Here is a 13,538-nt window from a genome sequence, read left to right as displayed (position 1 = left end):
TAATTTGCTTGGTTATTAATACATTTATTCCAATGCTGTTTTTTACAGGGTTTTGTTTTTGTTTTTTTTGTTTGTTTTTTTTTTGCTACTTTTTTTGTGAAACACTCCTGGTGATTTTAAATGCTGTTATAATCTCTGCTTCCTACAACTATTGCAAAACTGAATATATCAAATGAGAAAAGGAAAAAATAGGTCAATATATCTATGTAAGTGGTCAAATAAAATAACTGAGATTATGCTTACTTCTTCATCAATCAAAACCTATCAATTATGTACCTAGCATTGTTCTTACTACTCTAAAAGATAATACAATTATAAAGCATAACTGATACAGCCAAAGGTCTTACAATTTAACTGAAAACAAACAAGGATACATAGTAGTTCAATTATGAACTGCAGTCTAACAAAAATTTTAACAGTAACTCAGGGAACAGGGAGTTACCAGACTCCTGGACTACAATCATTGGTAAATGGTTATACGAGAGTTTTGAAACTTTGATATTTGGGGAGAAGAAACGCTAATATATTTACACTTTGTAACCTCCAATACCCTTTAGAGAAGGTGTGATAATTACACGTTTAACAAGCACACACCAACACAAGGAGCAGAGGAAGAATCCTGCCATGTTAGGCTTGCTTTCTTTAGCTCCTTCATCAATTACAGTGTTTTTAATAACAAATTTCAAAATGCTTTGTTTAATCTCAAGTATTGCATTCATTTGAACATGTCCTGAGCCAAAACCAATATAAAATATTAATTTATTCTAACAATGGATAGATGTTGAGTTATTTATTGCTCATGTTTCTATTTTTATAGAATACTTTTTCCATAGTTTGTACATTAGGTGTTATGGAACCACTGAGTCAAACTTTTTTTACATAGGATTTTGCCATTTCATTATCTAAGAACAAGAAAATTGCATTTAATGTATCAATGAAATATATTAAATCATATTAGAAATTATTAATAAGTGATCAAATAACAGCCACTGTTTAGTGACCATAACAAAATGGTCACTATATCTCTCATTCATTTTATAACTTGGTCATTTTGCTAGGCATTACAATACTATATCCTATTTTTTCCTTACACAAGCTTCAAATTTGAAACTATTATACCCAATGGAAAATAGGGAAACAGTTTCAAAGTATGTAAACAATTTGACCTATTAATATGGAAGCATGGTTTATATTCCATTCTCCAACTCCGCAGCCTGCAATGCAGCAGAGCAAAAGTAACACAATCAGGTTAAAGTTTCATGTTAAAAAAAAAAAAAAACTCTTAAATGTTAGCATTCCCAGGGTAATGTCCTAGATCCATCTCTTTTTTGCTGTCTTTTGGGAAAAGTATACAAACATATTCTTCACCACTTCAATTACCTTATATGTATTCAACCCTGAATCTTCATCTGTTATTCAGAACCATAAAGCCAACTGATTTTTCAACTGGGAATAATCTATTAATTGATATTTCCATCATTGAACTTCTGTTCTCCTAAACCTACTCATTCAGCATTAATACACCATTCAACAATTCTACTGCCCACCCATTTACCCAAGGAGGAAATCATGATATCAACATTGACTTCTCTGTCTATCACCATTTAGTTAATTATAACTCCCACTTATTGCATTAATCTTTCTCATCCTCTTTATGACAAGAGCAACTATCCTAGTTTTGGTCATTAACACTTGTGGACTGAATGATAACAGCTCAATGTTAAGTCTGCCTACTATGAAGCCACAATGGATTCAGAATGACCTTCCTCAAACAAAAATCAGATCAAGTTATCTCCTGTTTTAAATTCTTTCAAAAGCTCTCCTTGTCTTTAATAAATGTTTGGTTCCTTACAAGATTTGCAATATTCTTTGTAATCTAGTTTCTGCTTTCAATTTACTTCTTGTCCTGACTTAAATTACATGCTCCAACTGTCTTTCACTACTTTTACAACTGGAATATGGCATGTTCTTTCTCTGTATTCTTTGACAAATGACAACTTCCCTACCAGTGCAAGACCTTCTTGTCCCTTATTTATTGTATTGCTTTTCTATTTCTACTGCAAAAAAAAATTGTCTATAACCTAGTGGTTTAAATGATACAAACTTTTTGATTTATGGCTCTGCATGGCAGAAGTCTGAAAAGGGTCTAGTAGGGTTACACTCATGCTGTCGGCAGGGCTACACTGCTGTTGAAGGCTGCGGGACAGAATCCATTTCCCTGCCTCCTTGGAGCTTCCTGGGACTGCCTGCAGTCCTGAGCTTGTCACACTATCATCAACGCAGAAATGGCTGCTCCAGCCTTTTTCACATCACTTCATTCCGACACTGAATCACCTGCTTCCCTCTTTTACTTCTTAGAGCCTTTGTAATGAGCTAGGCCCACCCAATAGTCCAGGCTAATCTTTCAGTTTCAAATTGCTTAATCGTATCTGAAAACTCCCTTTTCCATGTAAGATGACACGAACATAGAGTCCCAGGATTAGGGTGAGACATCTTTAGGGACCCATTATCTTGCCTACCACACTTATTCTTAAGTTTTCAGATTCAAGGTAAATTCTTACCCAAAGCTCCTTATCACGGTTACATGCTGCTCCTATGCATTAGCATTCATTCTTAGTTGTGCTTATTATGCAAGAGTGAACAAGACAATCACTGACCTCACACAGTTTACAATCTAGTAAATGATAAAGAAAATTAAACACGTGTGGACATGAGGGCAGGAAACTGGCTCACAACTGTATTCCTGGTGACCATTACAATTATGCCATCTAGTCAATATTTAAATACTTTGCGTGAATGAGCAAAGAAATAAGTAGAAAATATATTTAATGCATTTCACAAAGCATCTTCTAATCATTAAATTCATATTTCTCTGTAAAGATATTTTTAACCAGTATCTCATCCAGCTTTAAAGTCTTATTTTGTCCACTCTGGTTTCATTCTTTTTCTCAAGAAAAGGTATACATTACCCAAAATACTGATGACTTTGTCTGTCTGCCTCATACAAAATATTTAATCAGGCAAAAATAATCATCTCGCATAATTTTTCTATACATTTGTATAATCTTTCTACAGAATTGCAGTGAATATTCTTAAAATGGAATTAAGAAAAACATCCCTTTCACAGTAACATAAAAAAAAAAAACCACTAGGTACACATTTAACAAAGGAAGCAAAAACTTTTATAATTTGAAAAAGTCCAAAATATTGACAGAAATTAAGTCACATATAAATAACTGGGAAACCAATCTGCACTTATGATTGAAACACTTAACCTTGTTAAAATGGCAATTCTTCCCAAACTTAGCTACAGTTTTAACACATTCCTCATTACAATGTCAGCTGACTTTATCATAGAAGTGGACGAGCTGATTCTAAAATTCATGTCAAATTATAAGGGACCCAGAATATCCAAAACAATCTTGAAAAACAAAACACAGTGTATGACTTCACACTTCCTCATTTCAAAGCTTACTACAAAGCAATGGTAATCAAAAAAGTGTGCTGTCATAGAAACATAGATAAAAATCAATGAAATAGAACTGAAAATCCAAAACACTAACAAACATATGGCCAAATAATTTTCTACAACATGCCAAGACCATCCAAAGAGAAAAGAAGATTCTTTTCAACAACTGATGTTGGGACAGATAAATAGCTGCTTGCAAAAAATCAAATCGTTCCCTTACCTTACACCTGGGGTAAAAATTAAGTCAAAATTGACCACTGACTTAAACATAGAAGCTAAAGCTATAAAACCCTTAAAAGAAAACATAATGGCAAATCTATTTTACCTTAGATTTGGCAAAGGATTCTTAGAAATGACACAAAAACATGGACAGTAACAACAAAAAATTGGATCAATATTAAAAAGTAACTGCTTCAAAGATACAATCAAGAAAGTGAAAAGTAAAAACAGAATAGGAAACGTATTTGCAAGTCATACATCTGATAAGGGACTTGTATTTAGAATATATAAAGAACTTTTACAAATCAATAATAAAAACACAAACAACCCAATTGAAAGAAGAGCAAAAGATATGAGTAGATATTTCTTCCATGAAGAATACAAATGGCCAGTAAGCACATGAAAAGATGTTTGACATCCTCAGTCATCATGGAAGTACAAACCCAGAACACAATGAGATACTACTTTCTACCCATTAGGATGGTTAGAGTCTTACAGGAAAATAACAATAAGCGCTGGTGAGAAAACAGAGAAACTGGAATATTGATTTGCTGCTGGTGGGAATGTACAATATTCCAGCCACTTTGAAAAACTCTCTAGTAGTTTTTTTAATGATTAAAGGTGGAGTTTCCATATGACCCACTAATTCTACTTCTATGTATATACCCAAGAGAAATGAATACTTTTGTCCACACAAAAACTTGTACATGAATATTTATAATAGTATTCTACATATAACCAAAAAGGTGGAAACAGTTCATATACCCATCAATGGCAGAATGAATCAACAACTTATGGCATGCCCATGCAACAGAATATTCAGACATTAAAGCAGTGAAGTACTGATACATTCAATATGTATCTTGAGAACATGTGGTAACTTAAAGTAGTTAAGTCAAAAAATACCACCTTTTATATGATTGCATTCACATAAAATGACTAAAACAGAAAAATGTATAGATAGTGAAAGACAGGTAATTGTTTAGGGATGGGTGTAGAAGTTGAAGGGATGAAAGGCTAGTCACAAGGTACGGCATTTCTTTTTGAGGAGATGAAAATGTTTTCTAATTGACTGTATATAGGTAGTTGCACATACCTATGAATATACTAAAAAAAATTGAATTGCAAGCTTCAAATGTGTGAATTGTATGGTATGTGGATTATATCTCAAAAAAAGATTTAAAAGTCAAGTAATACATAATTCACTGAAAAAAATATTTAACATTGTATTTCTCAAATGCTAACTAAAGAAGAAAAAATCATGCCAGCACCACTATTAAAGGTAAATACATTCTAAAATACTTAGAGGTGTTTCTTAACTTGCTCAATGCCTGTGACATCAGTAGCATGTTAAAATCAAAAACAAATGGAGACCAGTCTTAAAAAAAAAATTCCTGGAGCAGATAAAACCACTTTAGTCATAGAAGCAAAGCTTAATTTAGCTTCTTTTGCAAGATTAACTTGACCTGGGTCACTTTCTGTTTGTGCATTTAGAAATCATAAGCAAAACTTAAAACTGTTTTCTAGAAGTGATATAACTACTAACCAATTTCGTATCATTTAAGAAAGTCCTAATATTATAACCAATCACTGTGAAAGAACAGTCATGCCTCCTCATAAGCTGCTTTATAATCATATACCTCTGAGCCTCACTGCATGTTGTTTTGAGCACGCCTGGTTCACAAACCATGTTTTTGCACAATAGACCTTATTAATTGCTACTTCTTGGTGATTCACTGGTTTTACTCCTGTTATTTCTGAACTTTCAAAAGTTCAAATACAGCATTCCTCAGTGACAGTCAAAGCTCCTGAAAGCGTTCATGCAGATACTCTAACATCAACTCCCTTTCCTTTTTCACCAAATGACGTGCACCTGCACCAGGCTGAGACAGGTGAGCAGATTCCAATTTGCAGCTTTTATCTTTGTTCCTCTAATAATTTCTTTTATTCCTTTTTGACTTAACATTATCACCTTGCTATAGAAATGTTATTCCAGTTTCTACACAAATATCATAAATAGCTGGAGAGAGGAAACATAATGCAAACTTTATTTCAAATGAACCGAATAAAGTTCTGCCCCAATTAGAGGAAAGAAAAAACATGGAACTTACCTGTCCCAGGATGGTTTCTTTGAGCAGTAGACTCTGAAGCAGAAAGCAGAGAGGAGGAAGTTTGTTAAGAAGGTCTCCTGGGGTCAGTGGCTGTGGATGAGGAAGAAGAGGGGCGAATCAGTCAGAGGAAGAAGTCAAGCTTCAAGGCAATTTCAGCAGAACCACTCTGCCATCTCTGCAGGCAGTACTGAGAGGAGATGACCCAGCAGAGCTGCGCCAAGATGGGATGAGAAAGCAGGGTATTTCCACTCATGCGCTGAGCAATCACTGGGTGAAGACCAATCAGGGATGGGGTCATCACCTTTGTGATCATAAGGGAGGACAGCTGAGTGCTGGATGCAGGCAGTAGCTGCATCAGCTGGGCTAACAACATATTTATTTCTGAAGAGGGATTAATGGATTGCACCTCAAGACCAAGACACTGCTAAAAGATATGTTACCTTAAATACATATGGTATTGCCTTAAATAAATAAACCTTAAGGTATATGGTAATTCATACCTAATAAGCTGATTCTAAATGAAATATAACAAGGATATAATAACTTCAGGTGTTTCTTGTGAAAATATATGTTAAACTTATTGTCCATTTGAAGGTAAAGTTATTTTTTCTCTGGCTGCTTTCCAGATGTTATCTTCTGATTTTTTTAGTAATTTAAAATGATTTTCCTAGGCATGGTTTTCTTGGTATTCATCCTATTTGGGGTTGTAGGTACTAGTGAATCCTGGATAACTTTCTTCCCTTTGCCCTGACTCACTCCACTCTGTCTTCTCTCCCAATACTTCAGTTAGGATAACTGACACTTTCATTTGGGTCTCAAATGTTTCTTATGCTCTTTTTTTCAATCCATTCATTTTCCCTTCAGATTGTACTGACCTTTTATTATAATTTACTGATTCTTTTTGCTCATTCACTCTGCTGTTAAAACCATTTACTGAGTTAGTAATTACTCTATTTTATTTTCTTATTTTTCAATTATCCAAATTATTATTTCCTCTGCTTGAATTCTTCTACAAAAGTTTCATCTTGTTAGGTATAATTAGTAACAGTTGTCTTAACGTTTTAACCCCAAAGTCTTAATCATATGTGGATGGTATGTTGAATTTTTTGTGTTGGTTTTAAATAATTTAGTACTGTATTTAGATGTGTCTGGTAGTTTTAGATGTAATAGTAGTCACTGTATAAGAAAAAAAAATTAGACATGTAGCTTTTATCTTCCTCTAGAAAGGACTTCATTTTCATCAGACAATTGTAATATGTGTACTCGAGTCTGGGATTCAGACTTTATAGGTCTGAATGTTTTGTTCTTTGTTTTTTTGTTTTTGAATTACATAGCTTTTTAGGGAACTCAACAACAAACCTGGAATATTTACTAGTTACCCATCTAGGCATGCCCTGTACTCTATCTTTTAAAACTCAAATACTGTAAGACAAAAAAGACTCTGCTTAGTTTTCAGGACTCTTAGCTTCATGTTTATGTTTGCCTTCCTGTCTCTTGGTCCCTGCAAATAAAAAGAGAAAATAAAAGAAAAGAAAAAGAAAATGCCTTGAGAGATAAGAGGTATAGAATATTGAGCTACCTTCTTGTTCTCTTTTCTCTTCTTCCGAACCTGGACCCCTCAGCTTTAGCTTTTCTCTGAAACCCTGAACTTCACAGTTGTGTTCTAGCCCTATGATACCACTAAAGCCCTAGGCTTCTCCTTTCTTCTTGGCCTGTCTGGTCTCTGTTGCTTAAAGTTAAGCAAATTTGCCGAGGCGAGGATGATAGTCAATGTTTGGTGCAACTTAATGAAACTCCCATTCAAGGAAATCAATGTTCACTTTTGAGCTTCCCATGAGACTAGAATGAGGCTTTGTGATCTATCCTGGCTTTGAAGTAGGAATGAGGAAAGCAAAAAGGCAGGGAATACTGAAAAAATGGAAGTCATAGCAACAGGCAGGCTACAGGACAACATTATGCCCATCCAGTTTGGTTGGCAGTGCTGTCACAATTCGAACAGAGATGAAATGTCTAGTGTCCCTAATGTGGAGGCAGCTGAATCCAGTGCTCAGAGATCTGAGCAGTGATGTCCTTGTGAGGGTAAATCCATGGCATGTTCTGCTCACGGTTCTGATTTTGAGTTGCCTTTAAACTACTCTCAACATTTTCAGCAATTTAGTGAGATATCCAGTAAACTCTCAATAAATTATTTTCTGCTGTTTGTGCAGAATGAATTATATTGCATTCAACCAATTTATACTTTTTTCCTTTATTTTTTTTTTTTTTTTGGTGGGAGTAGGTAATTAGATTTGTTTATTTATTTATCCTTGGAGGAGGTTTTGGGGATTGAACCCAGGACCTCATGCATGCCAAGCAGGTGCTCTACCACTTGAGCCACTTGAGCTATACCCACCCCCTCATACTCTTACCAACAATGTACGATGGTTTCCTCCCAGCACACTTCTCAGTCTTCTAGGTTGCTGCCCAGTGGATAGGTGGAAAACTACAATTCATTATTATTTTAATTTTTGTTTAATTAAATTGTGAGTAAACTCAATTGTATCTTTATAGTTTTTTTTTAAACCAGACATGATTTATCGATTTCTTGCTATGTTCAACTGGTTTGTAAGAGTTTTACATTAATCTTCCCATTTAACATGCATCATCTTTATTGTATAATTGAGGAAACAAACGTTTAGAAATACAAAGTGACTTGTTCAATACATTACAGCAAATGAGTGTGAAGCTGAGATTTTAAGCCAAGTAGCCTGACTGCAGAGCTCATATGATTAAGTACCTTGCTTCAGTGGTTCCCTTTAAGATAAATATGTATTTGCTCACTTTATTGATTTATAATTATCATATTTTTATAATAAGAAAACAAGTCTAATCTTATCTTATAATTATAATGGAGACAATAAAATAATTATTATAGAACCTTTTATATATGAAAGGTGCATAATATCATGTAATAAAAAAAGTTAAAATTTATTAGAAAACTAGAAGAACATATATAGATAGGTTTGGTGTAATATTTGAGGTGTCCCAAACTGGTAAAACCTGTAAAATAAATACATAACTCCAGAAAACCTATCTTTTCTAAGCAAATTTTTCTTCATATATATATATAGAAAACATATATGTGTGCATATATATATAGAGAGAGACACATATATATTTGTATGTATGTGTGTGTGTGTGTGTGTGTGCATTCTGGCAGACCTTTTGATTTACCAAAATAATAAAGAGTCCTATATCATACAAATAGCAAGGAATGGTTTCAAAAACACTAACACAAAACAAAACAAAACAAACATAGCCTAAAAGTTATTTCTTGTGAACTGGTCTTGAAGGGAATTATCTACTTTGCTAGACAAACAAATTGTAATAGGAACGTCTTAGTCAATAAATCAAGACTCTGGAATCCTCTGTGAAGGAATCAAAAGTGACATCAGTAACATTTGGTTAACTAGACCCACATGATGAAATTCAATATCATTAATTTCTCTAAAGATATCTCCACTCCCTAATGAATTACTAATGAATGCTATGCACGTTTACATTTTTATCTATGCCCTAAAGCCATTTTGAGGTTATGGTGAGGCAATGTAATTCTTAATTTATTTCCCCAACATAGTTGGGCCATTGTTAAAACTGCTATAATATCCAGAATAAAATTTCAGTTTTATTATCCTTTCCATGTTATTGTTCTTTCTTTGAATATTTCTGACACTCACAACCAAAGCTTTATATTATGACAAGCACCAAAGCTATACCATGTTTTCAAATTGATTATTTTTAGAAAAATGTGATCATTCTTATTGGCATGACCTCTTTTTTCCTTGGACTGCTCCATTCATAGCCCCCATATCTGAGAAAGAAAAATAATCTGCTGACCAGCACCATACTAACTCCTTTTCTCAATTCATATATTAAATGTACTTCTCTTTTGTCTAGAATTCTACTAGCTTTTTAGTCTTGGGTTTTAATAAAAAGAGAAAGTGTGAGGAAACATGACTTGGGTACACTGCTGAATGGAGAGGGAAATACATGTTTTCTATTTCTCTTGAGAATAATAAGTTCTTGTCTTCCTAGGAAAAGACTGATCACTTTTGGCCATAGCAGTAATTAAGCATAGCATAAGCAGTAAGAAAAGACTGATCACTTTTGGCCATCTGAGTCAGTTTTAAGGCCATCATATTTGATCAATGACAACTTCCTTCAGCAGAATACTTCATAGAACCAGTCAAGCAGCAACAGCCTTTTCCCACTCTAGACTTGTAAACGTCAGCCAATCAGAAAGATCACTTAATAACACGCTTGCACAGCTGAAGTTCAACCAATCCCTAAACATTACCACTTCTCAAAGTCAGCCAATCCTTCAGAGTCCCACTTCTTTAAACTCTGTATAAGATTAGCTCTTTGCTTTTCCTCTCTTCTTAGGAAAAGACTGATTGCTAACACAATACAGCTTTTCTTTCAGGCAATAAATGATGATTGCTTCTCTCTATACCCTTCAATGAAAATATAAGTAAATACCCTCTACTTTTAATGTCATGAAAAGGTTATAAGTTCTTTGAAAAAATCCACTCCTATGTCTTTATTTCTTTCTACTTCATTGAGCCTAATTTACTGTTCACTGAGGACTCTCAGTAAATTAAATTACTGAAAAATATCTGAGTCACAAGCTATTTTAGGTGTTAAAAATCCAGTGGTGTCCAAACCTTAGAATTTAGCAGTAGAAGCCTCCTTAAAACAAAATTTCACACTGAATCTAACTCGTAACCAAAAAAGAAGCAGAACATCTCTGGGTGAAGTTATGGAAGAGGAAGCCAGCCCTCTCCTATTTGTGCTACTGTTCACTTCACTGCTCTTGGGGCTCTAAGGTGCTTCTAAGTCATCAGTAAGACTTTGCTAGATAGCATTTAAACCACTGATGTGTTTCTATTCTCCCATTAAAGATGAGGAAAGTGAGGCCCCAAGGACTTCCTCAGAACCAGATTACACACAAACAAAAAACTTTTTCTCTTATGATTTCCTTGTGAGGCAATTCTTTTGCCGATGGTCTTCTTCTAAAATATATTACTGTTTTCACAGAGAAAAAATGTGACAATGAATATATATATGCTCATGTGTAACTGAAAAATTGTGCTCTACACTGGAATTTGACACAACATTGTAAAATTATTTTAACTCAATAAAAAAAGTTAAAAAATGCATGTAAAAATAAATTATTGTTTTCATTCACATGGATTCATTAATGTATATGAAGTTAGTTATATTTTGCATTAATGTTATCATTAAGCACTACAGTACAAAGTTACAGTAATCAAAAAAAGTATGGTACTGGCATAAAAATAGACATATACATCAATGGAATAGAATAAAGGATAGAGAAATACACCCATGCATACATGGTCAACTAACATATAACAAGAGAGCCAAGAACACACTATGAAGAAATGATAGTTTCTTTCATAAATAGGGGTGAGAAAATTGGATATTCACATGAAAAAGAATGAAACTAGACCTCTACCTTATAGCACTCACAAAAATTACCCGTAAATGGGTTACAGATTTAAATATAAGACCTGAAACCATAAAACTCCTAGAAGAAAAGTTCCTTAATGGTGACCTTGGTAATGACTTTTAGGTTATGGTACCTAAAGCATAAGCAACAAAATAAAAAAATAAATAAGCGGCACTACAGCAAACAAATAAGCTTCAGCACAGCAAAAGAAACAATCAACAAAATGAAAAAGCAGCCTATGGAATTGGAGAAAACCCTTGCAAGCCACATATCTGATAGGTAGTTAATATCCAAAATAAACAACTCATACAACTCAACAGCAAAGAAACACAACTAATACAATTAAAAATGTGCAAGAGATCAGAAAAGGTATTTTTCCAAAGAAGACATACAAATGGCCAACAGGTACATGAAAAGGTGCTCAACATCACTAATCACTGGGGAAATGTGAATCAAAATCACAATGAAATATTGTATCACACCTGTCAGAATGGCTATCATCAAAAAGATCATAAGTAACAACTGTCAGCAAAGATGCTGAGTAAAGGGAACCCTTGTTCACTATTGGTGAGAATGTTAACTTTTACAGCCACTATGGAAAACAGTATGGAGTTTCCTCCAAAAATTAAAAATAAAACTACCATATGATCCAGCAATTTCACTTCTGGGCAGCTATCTGAAATAAATAACATCTCTATCTCAAAGAGATATCTGCACCCCCATGTTCACTGCAGCATCATTTACAATAGCCAAGACATAAAGACAACCTAAGTGTCCACTGATGGATGATCATATATATTATTACACACATATATAATGCACATTTTCCAGCCATTTTTTCAGGAAATCCTGCCACCTGTGACACCATGAATACACCTTGGGAGTATTATGCTAAGTCAGAGAAAAATAAATATTGTTATGACCTCACATATACATGGAATATTAAAAAATGAACTCAAAGTAACAGGGAACAGATTGGTGGTTTCCAGAGGCAGGGGGTGTGGGCTGAGGCAAATGAGTGGAGGTGGTTAAAAAGTATAAACTTCCAGTTACAAGATAAATTCTAGGGATGTAATGTACATCATGGTGACTATAGTTAACAATCTGTATTATATATTTGCAAGTTGGTAAGAGAATGAATCTTAAATGTTCTTATCACAAGAAAAAAATTTCTAACAATGTGAGGTGACAGATGTTAATCTTAATCTTACTGTGGTCATCATTTCACCCACATATATACATATATCATTATGCTGTACACTTTAAACTTATACAATGTTACATGTCAATTATGTATCAGTAAAACTGGAAAAAATGTAGTAATATTCTAGAATATTTACAGAGTTCATCTATTTACTCACATATTTTAATAAACATCTTGTAAATTTTAAAGTCTTCATTCATATTATCTAAGATTAAAGTTTATAATAATTATATATAACATTTTTCTGCTGTGTCTTACTCTATTGGGAAAAAATCACAGTGTTAATAACAATGGAAGTTTAATCAATTTCATTTATGGTATGAGAAGTGTTATCATAGACTATGTTATATATATTATCATTATTTTGTAAAAAGAATGTTTATTTTTCTCAGAAAGTTTCATTAAGTGATTAAATAAATGAATAAATTCTGATTATTTTATTCAGCAAAAATGTATTGACTACCTCTCGCACACTGGGAAATGTTTATAAGCATATGAAACAGTATTAGTGAACCCAAGTTTCCTGCCTTCATGAAACGTAGATTCTGATGGGGCTCAGAAGAAAAAATGAATAAAATACACAGCATATTATGAAAGGATGTGTTATAGAAACAAGGAAAAACAAAGCAGCATTTTGGAAGTGAAAGCACTGTTTGTAAAGATACAGATTATAATTTAAAATAGAGTGGTGAAGGCAGAGTACAATGAGAAAGTGAAATTTTAGCAAAGTCTTGAGAGGAAGAAATTAAAAGATGGAAGAACTTTCGTAGGCAGAAAACTTGGCCAGTGCAAAGGCCGTAATGTAGAGTGTGCATGTATTGTTCAGAGAACAGTCAGGAAGCCAGTGTGGCTGGGTAGAGCACATAAAAGGGAGAAATGTAAGGTGTGAATTCATAAAGGTGGGAAGAGGCCAGACCATATACAGCCAGTCCTATATGCAGGCCTGCAACCTGAGTAAAAAGGGGAACTATTGCAGGAAGCAAGGATCTGACCTAGAGTGAGCTGATATGCTGAGAACCATTAGCA

The 13,538-nt window shown here is 33.9% G+C and overlaps 1 long non-coding RNA gene across 2 annotated transcripts in view; it reads right to left on the bottom strand.

Annotated features, from left to right (window-relative positions):
- Nucleotides 1-13,538, bottom strand: part of LOC141577559 (uncharacterized) — a 545,046-nt gene that overhangs the window by 431,854 nt on the left and 99,654 nt on the right. For both annotated transcript variants that reach the window (XR_012506813.1, XR_012506814.1), the window contains exon 2: nt 5,800-5,889. This is a non-coding gene — a long non-coding RNA (uncharacterized LOC141577559). The remainder of the gene's footprint in view (nt 1-5,799; nt 5,890-13,538) is intronic.

Source organism: Camelus bactrianus, chromosome 4 (genome assembly GCF_048773025.1).
Source record: "Camelus bactrianus isolate YW-2024 breed Bactrian camel chromosome 4, ASM4877302v1, whole genome shotgun sequence".
NCBI classification, from domain to species: Eukaryota; Metazoa; Chordata; class Mammalia; order Artiodactyla; family Camelidae; genus Camelus; species Camelus bactrianus.
Note: the sequence above shows the minus strand (reverse complement) of the source record. Positions and strands in the feature narration are given on the sequence as shown.